We start from the raw sequence: 15615 nt of genomic DNA, 5'->3' as shown, positions 1-15615 counted from the left end.
GGGCATGGCTCTAACATCAGTTCCTCATCTACACCATCATCATGATACTCCGTTAAGTTTGCAATGTTTAAAATAGGAGAAATTTGAATACCATCTAGAAACTCCACCTCATATGCATTTCCTAAGTCATATTTTTTCAAAATTTTGTAGGGACCAAATTTCTTCATTTTTAGCTTGTTGTAAGTGCCGGCTAGAAATCTTTCTTTTCATAAGTGTACCATGACTAGATCTCCTACTTGGAATTTCTTATGCCTTCTCCTTTGATCAGCCCTAGCTTTATACTCTTGATTCATCTTGATAATGTGTGTTTGAACCTCCTCATGTAGATGCTTGATATGTTCAGCAAATTCTTCAGCTTTAGCACTTGTCCTCTCCCCTTGCTCTATCTTCCTCAATTCTGGCGCAGTTCTTGGGCTACTTCCATATACAATTTGGAATGGTGATCTACCAGTACTCCTATTTATAGAGTTATTGTAAGAAAACTCAGCTTGTAGTAGAATCAAATCCCACCCCACCCCTTGGTCTTATCCCCAACTAAACATCTCAACAAATTGCCCAGACTTTTGTTTACCACTTCTGTTTGGCCATCAGTCTACGGGTGATGTGTGGAACTAAATTCTAAGTCCGTTCTCAACTTTTTCCACAATGTTCTCCAAAAATACCCTACAAATTTAGTATCTTGTTCAAAAACTATACTCCTTAGAAGATAATGTAGTCTTACCACCTCTCTAAAAAACATGTCTGTAATATGGATAGCATCATGAGTTTTGTGGCATGGAATAAAATGTGCCATTTTGGAGAACCTATCAACCACCACAAATACTGAGTTATTACCCCTTTGTTTCCTTCACAATCCAAGAACAAAATCCATACTTATGTCCTCCCATGGCTTTGATGGAATAAGAAATGGCTAATATAGTCCAATATTGTGGCTAAATCCTTTGGCAACTTGACAAACCTGGCAACTCTGTACAAACTTCTTTACTCTATACTTAGTTCTATCTATAGCAACAGGTTCTTTACAAGCTTTTCATGCTTCAACAAAATCAGGATCATCAAGGTACAGATTCTTGAGTTCATCAGACCCAACTACTTCAACCTGCATTACTGTAAGTAACAACTATCACCTACTTAGTGCATCTACAACTCTGTTAGATTTTTTGCTTCTATGTTTCAACACAAATGTATAGCTCTACAAGAACTCTACCCACTTCATATGCATCTACTTCAATTTACCTTGGCTATTTAGGTATTGTAATGCCCGGTGATCAGTATACAAAATAAATTCTTTTGGCAATAAATAATGCCTCAATTTCTTTAAGGCTTGAACTATTGCATAGAACTCTTAGTCATAAATAGAATACATTTTTTTTGTATCATTCATTTTTTTACTAAAATATGCAATAGGCTTACCTTCTTCACTTAATACAACCCCAATAGCACTACCACTAGCATCACAATCTAGCTAGAACACTTTTCTAAAATCTGGAAGTGCCAACACAGGCTGTTCTGTCACCTTCTTCTTCAGCAATTCAAAACTTCTAGCATCTGTTGTATTCCATTTGAACTCTTTTCTATCCCCTCTTATTGTATCAGTTAGGGGTGCACATATGTCACTAAAATTCTTAATAAACTTCTTGTAAAAACTAACCAGACCATGAAATGATCTTACCTCAGTAGCAAACCTTGGAGTAGGCCATTCCAAGATGGCTTTTACCTTCTTTGGATCCATTTTGAGACCTTTAGGTGATATAACAAACCCCAAATAGACTAACTCCCTTTTTGCAAAGATACACTTCTTCAGATTAATTAATAGTTTCTCTTCCCTTAACCTTTCAATAACACTATGAATATGCAATAAATGTTCTTCCAAAGTCCTACTAAAAATTAAAATATCATCCAAATAAACAATAACAAAATTTTCCAAGAACTTCTTAAGTACCTCATTCATGAGCCACATGAAGGTGCTTGCAGCGTTCGTCAATCCAAAGGGTATGACTAACCACTCATAAAGAACCTCCTTCATCTTGAAGGCTATTTTCCAGTCATCTCCTTCTTGTATCCATACCTGATGATAGCCACTCTTGATATCTATCTTTGTGAAGTACTGAGCTCTACTCAAGTAGTCCATAAGATCATCCATCCTTGGCAAAAGAAACTAGTACTTGATGGTTATCCTATTAATAGCTCAAGAATTTTTACATGTCCTCAGCTCTCTATCCTTCTTTGGTGCGAGTACTGCAAGTGCATCCATACATACATATATCTATGTATACATTGCATACATACATAGATATATCTATGTATACATACATGCATGCATAGATATATTTGTGTATGTATCCAATGTATACATAGATATATGCATGCATGCATGCATGCATCCATACATACATATATCTATGTATACATGGCATATGCATAGATATGCATACATACATACATACATACATACATATATATAGATGTATACATGCATGCATGCATAGATATATCTATGTATGTATGCAATTGATGAATGGCATGCTTTGCTACCACTAACAAAGGTATGCTCTGATATCACTAATGACGGGCACACCACCTGTACCAACTCACAACCAAAAAATGCAACAAGATGGAGACAGAGAGATGACAAAAATCCTTCATAAAGCATCCATTAATACTTGAAATTCATTAGAATAGATTACATTCAAAGAGCTTCTACTTGAAGAGATTACACTTGAAGAGCTTCCTCGAGAGCTTCCCTACAAGAGATTATAGTTGAAGAGCTTCTCCTTGAGCTTCATTACAAATGAACATAAGCCTTCCTTAAATAGGCACTTATACCCCATGGCATTATTTATCCACAACATTCTAGAATTTCCACAACCTTCTACAATATCCACAAGCTTCTAGAATTTCCACCTAAATACAACTAAGCACCACCATGTGGCCCAATTACAAAATTAAATTTGCTTTATGGATCACAACAAATATTAAATGCATGATTTAAGGAGCTTTCCACAAACTTCTAAGATGCCACCTACACACCTCGATTAATGGAATAACAACTATTTTTCCTATTTATGTCACTCATGCACCTCGAAAATAGAATTTCCTTTTTTTCTCATTTTTTCCTTTTTAATTTTTTTTTTTATTTTTCCTTCTATTTTCATCACTTTCTGCCTCCTCCAAATTTTTTAATTTTTTTTTCTCCTTTATTTTTTATTTTTTTCTAATAATTTAATTTTCCCATGCAAGATGCTCCGGCATCAGACTCCCTTGGTAGATAGAAAAGTGTGTCCCACACTTTGACACCAAAAGAAAGATATAGAACCATCTTCATCTTCACCACAAGCTTCCACCTCAATAGGGACAAGAAAACCAACATGCAAATCTTCCACACATTTTTTTTTTGCTGATGCATGATGCTCCTGCATCTGACTCCCATGGTAGGAAAAATTTTGTGAATATGGATTCACAAAATGAAGTAGCCAATGTTGACATTTTTTTTTTTTCTCTTCCTCCAACACATAGTTGGAACAAGTATCCGGTGCCGATATATTTCCTTCTTTCTTCTTTTCCAACACCTAGCTAGAACAATTGTTTGTTGTTGAAAATGCTCCTTCCAATGAACTCTATCCAAGTATAAATCTCATCCTCATCCAATCTTATTCAATTAATCACACCTGTAATAAACCTAGCAATACCATACCAATCTTCCTTTGCATACCATACATGACTAACAAGATCCTCAAGCAAACCATCATTAATATCTTTCAAACTCATCTCAAAGGCAATATCCCATGAGTCATAGAAATCTCCCTATTTGACATATTCATCTTCGCTTGCCACTTTCATGTCATCAACAATGCATGTAACTACTTCTCCACTTGCTTGATCTCCAACGAAGGCACTATAACTTTCCTCCATTGTTGCAATCTTCAAATCTTCTTGATCTACTTCAGGTTCATAAATCTTGCCATCTTCATGGTCTTCTTTAGCTTTAGGTTCACAAATAATTTCCTCTTCATCCTCTTGCTCTTATTTTGTACCACATGTCTGATACTCCATTGGATCTTCTAGCTTTTCCGCATCCAAGGAATTATCAACATCCCTTTTCTGGTAATGTGCTCTTCATTTTCACAACTCAGCTTCTAATTCATTCACTTGCTTCTGCAAATCAACTAGCAATGCCTCTTGATTTTTTTCCCTAATTTTCTCAAGTCGAGGAATCCTTAGAATCCATCCAATCACAAAAGTCATCTTCTTCATTCACTTCTCCATAATCAAGTCTTCAAAAGGCAAATGTCATCCAAAACAAGAACCTCGTGCAAACTACCTCACAGTATGCAATTAATGAAGGGCATGCTTTGCTACCACTAACAAAGGTATGCTCTGATACCACTGATGATGGGCATGCCACCCGTACCAACTCACGTCCAAAAAATGCAATAAGACGCAGATAGAGAGATGGCAAAAATGCTTCATGAAGCATCCATTAATACTTGAAATTCATTAGAAGAGATTACATTTGAAGAGCTTCTACTTGAAGAGCTTACACTTGAAGAGCTTACACTTGAAGAGCTTCCTCGAGAGCTTCCCTACAAGCAATTACACTTGAAGAGCTTCTCCTTGAGCTTCATTACAAATGAACATAAGCCTTCCTTAAATAGGCACTTACACCCAAAGGCATGATTTATCCACAACATTCTAGAATTTCCACAACCGCCTACAATATCCACAACCTTCTAGAATTTCCACCTAGATACAACTAAGCACCACCATGTGGCCCAATTACAAAATTAAATTTGTTTTATGGATCACAACATATATTAAATCCATGATTTAAGAAACTTTTCACAAACTTCTAAGCTGCCACCTACACACCTCGATTAATGGAATAAAAACTATTTTTCCTATTTATGCCACTCAAATTCTATTTTTTCTCATTTTTTTCCTATTTTATTTTTATTATTATTTTTCCTTCTATTTTCGTCACTTTCACTCTCCTCCAATTTTTTTTTTTTCTATTTTTTTTCTCCTTTTTTTTTCATTTAATTTTCCCATGCAAGATGCTCCTGCATCAGAATGTATACATAGATATATGTATATATGGATGCATGCATGCATGCATTCATATCTCTATGTATACATTGCATCCATACATAAATATATCTATGTATCTATGTATACATACATGTATCTATGTATGTATACATCTATACATGCATCCATCCATAAATACATGTATGTATGCATGGATGCATACATGCATGCATGTATATATCTTGTATACATGCATGTATGCATACATACATGCATCTATCCATGCATGCATACATGCATGCATGTATGTATGCATGGATGCATACATGTATCTATGTATGTATGCATAGATGCATGCATCCATGCATACATACATGTATCTATCCATGCATGCATTCATGCATGCATGTATGTATGCATGGATGCATACATACATACATACATGTATATATCTTGTATGGATGCATATGCATGAATGCAAGCAATCAGTATCCATGCATGCATGGCTAGATGCATGTATACATACAAGATATATACATGTATACATGTATATATGTATGTATGCAATGATGTATGTGCATGCATGCATCCATGCATACGTGCATGCATATGCATGGATGCATACATACATGCATGTATCTATCCATGCATGAATGGATGAATGGATAGATGCATGCATACATACATGCATGCATGTATGTATGCATCCATTCATATGGATGCATGTATGCATGGATGCATGCATGCACATACATGGATGCATACATACATATATATATGTATACATGTATATATCTTGTATGTATGCATGCATCTATCCATGCATCCTTGGATGCATGGATGCATGTATGTGCATACATCCACACATGCATACATACATACATGTATACATGTATATATCTTGTATGTATGCATATGCATGTATGCATGCATAGATACATCATACATACATCCATGCATCTATCCATGCATACATAGATGCATGCATGTATACATACATGGTTTCATGCATGCGTCTACATCCATGCATACATGCATATATACATAGATGCATGCATAGAAGATATATTCATGCATACATACATGCATGCATGTATGCATTCATGTATGTATGGATGGATGGATGCATACATGTATACATACATAGGTACATGTATGTATACATTGATAAATGTATGTATGGATGCATGCATGCTTGCATCCATACATATATGTAGTCATGCATCCATACATACATATATCTATGTATACATTGCATAAATACATAGATATATCTATGCATGCATGCATATATATATATATATATATATATATATATATATATATATATATATATATATATATATATATATATATGCAATGTATACATAGATATATGTATGCATGGATGGATGCATGCATTCATGCATCCATCCATGCATACATATATCTATGTATACATTGCATACATACATAGATATATCCATGCACGCATGGACAGATGCATGCATACATGCATATGCATACATACAAGATATATTGATGGATACATGTATGTATGTATGTATGCATTCATGCATACATGCATGCATGTATGCATGCATGGATAGATACATGTATGTATGATGGATGCATGCATCCATGTGTACATACATAGATACATGTATATATGGATGCATGTGTGCTTGCGTCCATACATACATATATCTATGTATACATTACATACATACATTTGAGATGACCCAAGGGTCATATGTTATACCTTGATTTCAGTATCATAGATATTAGACTACTATGTTGTTCAGTTAATCATATTGCATGATGATGCCATTTTGAGATGACAGTGTGTTTTATGATGATATCTGGTTATCTAGTATTGGATATACTTCTAATTATATTATGTGATGGATTTAATGCTATGGTTATTTACTTCATTCCTGTGTTGTTATGCTTTATGGGAACGTGAATGATGTAAATAGATTATTTTAATATAATTAAATAAATTGTTAAATTAGGTGATTTAATGCATTTATTGCTTTGGCTATGTTATTATATGCAATTTCACTTGATAGTGTTGTTTAGTGTGTAGGATTTATATCCCTGGCAGTGGCACATGGAGTTAGTGATCCAACCTTTCATATTTTACCAATATCACTCTTATATGGTCGACGTATCCTTTATTAAATGTTTAAATTAAACCTTTCGATGATTATTAAATCCGAACTCATTTGCATTATGTGATTAAACCAATAAGCGTGTCTGTGCATTTAGAGTTTTGCATTGTCACGAAAGTCATTAAGGTGATTTCTGTGTTTTTGGGTTTTCGAGCTTTTTAATTGTTTTATTTTAATTTCTGGCAGCTTTTCCATAGATGAATTCCTATTTATAGGAATAACTTATTTTCACTTGGGTCGATTCAGAGTTTAACAAGGTTGGCTAGTTATTTTCCCTAGTCGATTATTCACTCAAAAAGTGAATAAATATCCAAAAAGGAATTTAATTCCTCACTTCTTACTTTTGAATTAGAGAGTTGGAGAGTGAAACCCAAAATCCTCTTCATGAGGATTTACTATTTTGTTCATTGTGGGAGCTATGGGTGTGGGATCTTCACGAGGTTGGGCTCATTGGATCCAGCTCAGGAAAACTTTGGATTGCCATGATTTTCAACTAATTCTGTGTGCTATTTATTTTATGGTTTACATTCCCATTTTTTCCCTTTTGGCTATGAGGTAGGGCTTTTCCATTTTATTGTTTTTCCTCCGTTTCTACTTCTATTTTTGGTAGCCATTTCTGTAGAGGCTGAGAACTAGTGTTTCCCTCCATTTTTTTATGTTAGTTCTACCTGGTTGGGCAAGTATGAACATTTCTCTATTTTTTGAGATGAGGGTTTGGGATTTTATGCCATTATGCTGGCTATTTTTGCATACGGTGTCTGATTCCATTTATTTTTTGACTTTTGGGGTTTTTGTGCCCAAAGACCAAATGGGTTTTAATTTTGCAATTTTTCAAAATTTTGAAGTTTTTACCTTGTTTTGCATGCCACCTTGTTTTCTTAGGTTTTCTTGGCACAATGTGGGTCATGGACCTTGATTATCTGTTTGGATATCAGTCAGACCACTTTTACACTTTTATGTTGCCTTGGGATGTGTGTTGCATCCATACTCCTGCCATTGTGTTCAACTGAGTGATTTTATACCTGTTATGGTTTCTTTTGGACCTTTTCTTTGTTTCATGGACATTGTGATTCGTGTAGAATCCATACTTTTGGATTGAGGCTAGTGGAGTGAGTTCATGACCCTTGGTTGATGGGGACACCACCCAAGCACAGAATGGACACAATAGGAAAGGGAAATTTTATTAACTTTGTAAATAAGCTAATACATCCATTACAAATAAAATAGACTTCAAAACATGCCCTATGGGCTTACAATAGCATAAATCTAGAGATAATTTCTCTTTTTAGTACCTCCTCTCAAACTCCACTCCGAATTGTCTTTTACAATGCCAGAAATGTTCTTAAATAGACCTTGGAGGGTTAAGGACTAGGAATAAATTCTAGAAAGTGCTAGTAGGCATCCACCAACCAAGTAGAAGGCTCTAGAACCTGCGTTAGAAGTTGGTCAAAATCTAGAAGAATCCAAAAATGGTAATTGAACTTTCAAGAGGCATAACTTTTGAACCATAGCTTCGATTGACAAACCGTTTACATTTTCGAAAAGCTCTTGAAGTGATCTATAGCCCTATGGACCATATTCTCTCATCTCCCATTTTTTGGCCCTTTTTGAGGTCATTTAATGCCCCTAACCTGACTTTGAAGCATTCTTAGGAGGTCTTCAAAAATTGAAAAACCGCGATAACTTTCAAACCAAGGGGCCTTTTGACCTAATTCTTTTTTTGGAATGATCTAAATTGCAATTACATTCATTTGGCTAATTTACACCTCAACGTTCACCAAAATGATGGCTCAATTACATACTCCTATTTTTTTCGGCATTTATAGTTATCCCAAGGTGTTCAAATACTCTATCCTAGAACACTGATAGTGGAACTGTTAGAGTTGGAACCTTTATTTGACCCAAATGGGTATCCAGAAATGAAAACACATGAAACAAAAACTAAGTCTAAGTACATTTTTTTTGGGTGACAAAGGATTGCCCTTATACCTTTGGATGTTCCTGCATTAGACACCTAGGGTAGATTGAAAAGTGACCCTGTCACTTTATGAATGGTAGAGGAAATCCCAAATGAGAAATCTCAGCTGCTGAAATACAAGTTGTGTCCTCTATTAGCCATCCTTTCCACTTGACCAAATACTCTTCATACTACCTATTTCAGGTACTCCTACCCACACGATGATCTAAAATGTCTTCTATCTCCTCCTTCTTAGAAGTAGGAATTAGACATGGCTCTAAGTTCAATTCCTCATATGCACCATCATCATGATACTCTGTTAAGTTTGCAATGTTGAAAATAGGAGAAATGTGAATATCATCTGGCAACTCCACCTCATATGCATTTTCTGAGTCATGTTTCTTCAGAATTTTGCAGGGACCAAATTTCTTCATTTTTAGTTTGTTGTAAGTGCCGGTTGGAAATCTTTCTTTTCATAAGTGTACCATGACTAGATCCCCTATTTGGAATTCCATATATCTTCTCCTTTGATCATCCCTAGCTTTATACTCTTGATTCATCTTGGTAATGTGTGCTTGAACCTCCTCATGTAGATGCTTGATATGTTCATCAAATTCTTCAACTTCAGCACTTGTGATCTACAATTTGGAATGGTGATCTACCAATACTCCTATTTATAGAGTTATTGTAAGAAAAGTTGGCTTGTGCTAGAATCAAATCCCATCCCTTGGGCTTATCCCCAACTAAGCATCTCAAAAAAATTGCCTAGACTTTTCTTTACCACTTCTATTTGGCCATCAGTCTATGGGTGATGTGTGGAACTAAATTTTAAGTCTGTTCTCAACTTTTTCCACAATGTTCTCCAGGAATACCCTACAAATTTGGTATCTCTATCAGAAACTATACTCCTTGGAAGACCATGTAGTCTTACCACCTCTCTGAAAAACAAGTCTGCAACATGGATAGCATCATGAGTTTTGTGGCATGGAATGAAATGTTCCATTTTTGAGATCCTATCAACCACCACAAATACTGAGTCATTACCACTTTGTGTCCTCGACAATCCAAGAAAAAAATGCATACTTATGTCCTCCCATGGCATTGATGGAACAAGCAATGGCTAATATAGTCCAATATTGTGGCTAAACCCCTTGGCAACTTGACAAACCTGGCAACTCTGTACAAACTTTTTTACATCTTGTGAAATTTGAGGCCAAAAATAATGTTCTCTAAGAATGGAAATAGTCTTACCTTGACCAAAATGTCCTACCATCCCTCCACTGTGTTTCTCTATAATCAGATTTTCCCTCATGGAAATCTTTGGAATGCACAATTGGTTGCCCTTGAATAACATACCATCTTGAATCAAATAGTCTAACCACTTAGTTCTATCTACAGCAACAGGCTCTTTACAAGCTTTTCATGCTTCAGCAAAATGACGATCATTAGGGTATAGATTCTTGAGTTCATCAAACCCAACTACTTCAACTTGCATTATTGTAAGCAACAACTGTCTCCTGCTTAGTGCATCTGCAACCGTATTAGATTTTTTGCTTCTATATTTCAATACAAATGTATAGCTCTACAAGAAATCTACCCACTTCATATGCCTCTGATTCAATTTACCTTGGCTATTTAGGTACTATAATGCCTGGTGATCAGTATACAAAACAAATTCCTTTGGCAATAAATAATGCCTCCATTTATTTAAGGCTTGAACTATTGCATAAAACTCTTAATCATAAAAAAAATACTTTTTTTTTGCATCATTCAATTTTTAACTAAAATATGCAATAGGCTTACCTTCTTGGCTTAATACAACCCCAATAGCACTACCACTAGCATCACAGTCCACTTGGAACACTTTTCTAAAATCTAGAAGTGCCAACACAGGCTGTTCTGTCACCTTCTTCTTCAGCAATTCAAAACTTCTTGTAGCTGCTGCAATCCATTTGAACATTTTTCTATCCCCTCTTATTGTATCAGTTAGGGGTGCACATATGCCACTGAAATTCTTAATAAACTTCCTCTAAAAAATAACTAGACCATGAAATGATCTTACCTCAGTAGTAGACCTTGGAGTAGGCCATTCCATGATGGTTTTTACCTTCTCTGGATCCATTTTGTGACCTTTAGGTGATATAACAAACCCCAAATAGACTAACTCCATTTTTGCAAAGATAAAGTTCTTTAGATTAATTAACATTTTCTCTTCCCTTAGCCTTTCAAGGACACTACGAATATGCAATAAATGTCCTTCCAAAGTCTTGCTAAAAATTAAAATATCATCCAAATAAACAATAACAAATTTTCCCAAGAACTTCTTAAGTACCTCATTCATGAGCTACATGAAGGTGCTTGGGGCGTTCGTCAATCCAAAGGGCATGACTAACCACTCATAAAGACCGTCCTTTGTCTTGAAGGCTATTTTCCACTCATTTCCTTCTTGTATCTATATTTAATGATAGCCACTCTTGAGATCTTTCTTTGTGAAGTACTGAGCTCCACTCAAGTAGTCCATAAGATCATCCATCCTTGGCAAAGGAAACCAGTACTTTATGGTTATCCTATTAATAGCTCAAGAATCTATACACATCCTCCACTCTCCATCCTTCTTTGGTGTGATTACTGTAGGTATTGAACATGGACTTAGGCTCTCTCAAATCAAGCCCTTCCTCAATAGCTCCTGAACCTGTCTATTTAGCTCGTCTGTTTCAGTAGGAGTCATCCTGTGAGTAGGCTTGTTAGGCAAACTAGCTCCTGAAATCAGATCTATCTGATAATTGATTTTCCTTATTGGTGGCAATCCTTCTAGAACATTATCAGAGATAATATCTCCAAACTCACCTAGTAAATCAAAAATTTCAAGTTGTATTTCACTACTACCTTCTTTATCTTTCCTAGGAATCAAAACATAGCACATATGCTAATGTTTCATGCCATCTAAAAACTTTCTTCCATCAACAAGACAAATCCTACCATTGCTACATACCTTTTCACCTTCTTTTTTCATGGGCTTCAATTTGTGGAAAACTCCTTCCTTTGTCAGAGAGTATGTGTTTGCATGTCCATCATGTACTGCATGTCTATCAAACTGCCATGGTCTACCCAACAATAGATGGAAAACATCCATCGGAATAACATCATAGAGAACTTCATCATGGTAACTCCCAATTTTGAATTTTACTAAACATTGTTCACTTACTAGGACCTTATGATCATCTTTCACCCAAGAAATATGATAGGGCTGGGGATTTCTCTCTCTCTTGAGCTTCAGCTTAGAGACCATCTCCTTTGATACCAAGTTATCTGTGCTACTACCATCAATGATCACGTCACAACCTTTATCCTCACACTTGCATCTGGTATGAAAAAAACTCCTCCATTGTCCTAGTTCAATCTCACCACTTAGTAGGACCCTTTCATTCACCAAGGTCTCTCCTCTTTTTGTATCCTCTGAATGTGATGATTATGCATCCTCATCCACATGAGCAACCCTAGCTTTTCCCTCAACTCTCCTATCTATCCTTCCTTGTCATTGAGGGAATTCAAAGGCATGATGACCTTCTTCATTACAATGGATATAGGTACCATGAAAGCCTCCTCTTCCTTGTCCACATCCTCTACCTCTTCCTCTTTGATTTCCAAAGTCTTGATCATGGGAGTGGTTAAAACCCTCGTTCCTCTTGTTTCTGTTGGTACCCACATCTTCATTTTTCTTTTGGGTTTCATTTCAGCCTCTAGATGACCTACCACTACCCCTTCCTCCTTGATCACACCCTCTTTGTCTTCGTTCAAACCTTTTATTCATCTTCTGTTCAACTCGTAGGGAAAACTAGTATACCTCTTCAACGCTAGTCATTCTTACTAAACTTAATTCCTCCTAGATGCCAGGTCGTAACCCACTGATATAATGAGAAACCTTCTCATTATTTTCTTTTGCATGCCCTACTCTAATCAAAAGTCAATAAAACTCCTTTGTATATTCTTGGACTGATCTTCCTACTTGCTTTAACCCATGCATCTTCTTGAATAAATAAAGCTCGTAGTCCATAGGAATGAACTGCTTCTTCGATTTGTCCACCATGAGATCCCACCTTGTGATCTCCTTTCCTCTTCTATTTCTTTCCAATTAAACCTCTTGCCACCAGATTTTGGCATGGCCTTTCAGTTTGGCCTTTGCAAACTTAACCCTCTCTGGGTCCCTGATATCCTCATATTTAAAGTATTCTTCTAGTTCATTGATCCAATCGATCAACTCATCTAGTTTTAGATTTCCTGAAAATATACCCACTTCAATTATAGGTCTTTTCCCAAACTTAGTAATGGCCCTAAAAAGCCCTTCCTCTACCTGATTTAGAACTTCCCTGTCAAATTCCCCTTCTGGTCCAATTTTTTCTTCTTCATTGTCATCCTCACTGTCATCACTTATGGCAACATTGGCTCCTCTATGGAGCTCCTCTTGCAATGCCTTTACCTCCCTTTGGAGGGCTCTAACCTCCTTAGGATTAATAGCTCTAGCCCTTCCACCACACTCTCTTTGTGGAGGCATCTTCTAACTCAAACTCACAACTATATAGTCCTAGTGCAAATTGCCTCACAGTCGGCGCTCTGGCTACACACTTAGGAAAATTGACTCTGATACCACTTGATGGGGACACAACCCAAGCATAGAATGGACACAACAGAAAAGGGGAAATTGTATTAACTAGAAAAATAAGCTAGTACATATAGTACAGAGAAAATAAACTTCAGAACATGCCCTAAGGGCTTACAATAACATAAATATGGAGATAATTTCTCCTTTTAGTACCTCCTCTCAAACTCCACTCCGAACTGCCTTTTACAATGCCAAAAATCTCCTTAAATAGACCCTGGAGGGTTAAGGACTAGGAATACATTCTAGAAAGTCCTAGTAGGCATCCATTGACCAAATAGAATGCTCTAGAAGCTATGTTAGAAGTCGACACAAATCTAAAAGAATCCAAAAATGATAATCGAACTTTCGGGAGGCATAACTTTTGAACCGTAGCTCCGATTGACGAACCGTTTACATTTTCTAAAAGATCTCGAAGTGCCCTATAGCCTTATCGACCAGCTTTGCTTGTCCCACATTTTTTGGCCCTTTATGGGGTCATTTAATGCACCTAACTTGACTTTGAATTATTCTTTTATGTCTCAAAATCTCAAAAAACTGCAATAACTTTCAAATCGTGGGGCCTGTTGACCTGATTCTTTTTTTGGAATGCTCTAAATTACAATTACATTCATTTGGCCAATTTACACCTTCTATTTTACTCAAAATAATGGCCCAATTACATACTTTTATTTTTTTTAGATTTACACATATCCCAAGCTGTCTAAATACTCTATCCTATAACATTGATAGTGGAATTGTGAGAGTTGGAACCTATATTTGATACAAATGGATATCTAGAAATGAAAACACATGAAACAGAAATTGAGTCTAAGTACATTTTTTTTTTGGGTGACACAAGATTGCCCTTATATCTCTAGATGCTCTTGCATCATGTATCTATGGATGTATGCATGTATACATAGATGCATACATGTATCTATGCATCTATGCATGTATGCTATGTATGTTTGTATGCATGGATGCATATATACATACATACATACATGTATGCATACATACATATACGTATGTATACATCATTATACGTATGTATGATGCATGCATGCACGCGTGTCAATACGCACATACATACATGATTACATGTATGTATGTATGTATATATATATATACACATCCATACATACATGTATGCATACATACATATACGTATGTATGATGCATGCATGCATGTGTGTGTATAAGTACATACATACATACATACATGTATGTATGTATGTATGTCTATGTATGTATGCTTACATATATATGCGTATATACATACATGTATGTATGTATGTGTATGTATGCATGCATGGATACATACATACATATATGTACATATGATGCATGCATCCATACATATATGTATGCTATATACATACATGTATGTATGTATGTATGTATGTATGTGTATGTATGTATGCATGCATGCATACATACATATACGTATATATGATGCATGCATACATACATATACATATACGTATATACATATATATGTATGCATGCATGTATACATACATGAATACATGGATGTACGGATGCATCCATCCATACATGCATGCATGAATGCATACATACATCCATGCATCTATGTATACATGAATACATAAATAAGTACAAGTATGTATGGATGTATGCATGCATGCATGTATACATACATAGATACATGTATGAATGGATGCATGCATTCATACATGTATACATACATATTGCATACATAGATATATACATATATCTATGTATACATTGCATAAATACATAGATATATCTATGCATGCATGAATGTATACATAGATATATATATATATATGTATGTATGTATGCATGCGTGCATA

Source organism: Cupressus sempervirens, chromosome 7 (assembly GCF_028749045.1).
Source record: "Cupressus sempervirens isolate cs-2001-9-10 chromosome 7, ASM2874904v1, whole genome shotgun sequence".
Taxonomy (NCBI): Eukaryota; Viridiplantae; Streptophyta; class Pinopsida; order Cupressales; family Cupressaceae; genus Cupressus; species Cupressus sempervirens.
Note: the sequence above shows the minus strand (reverse complement) of the source record.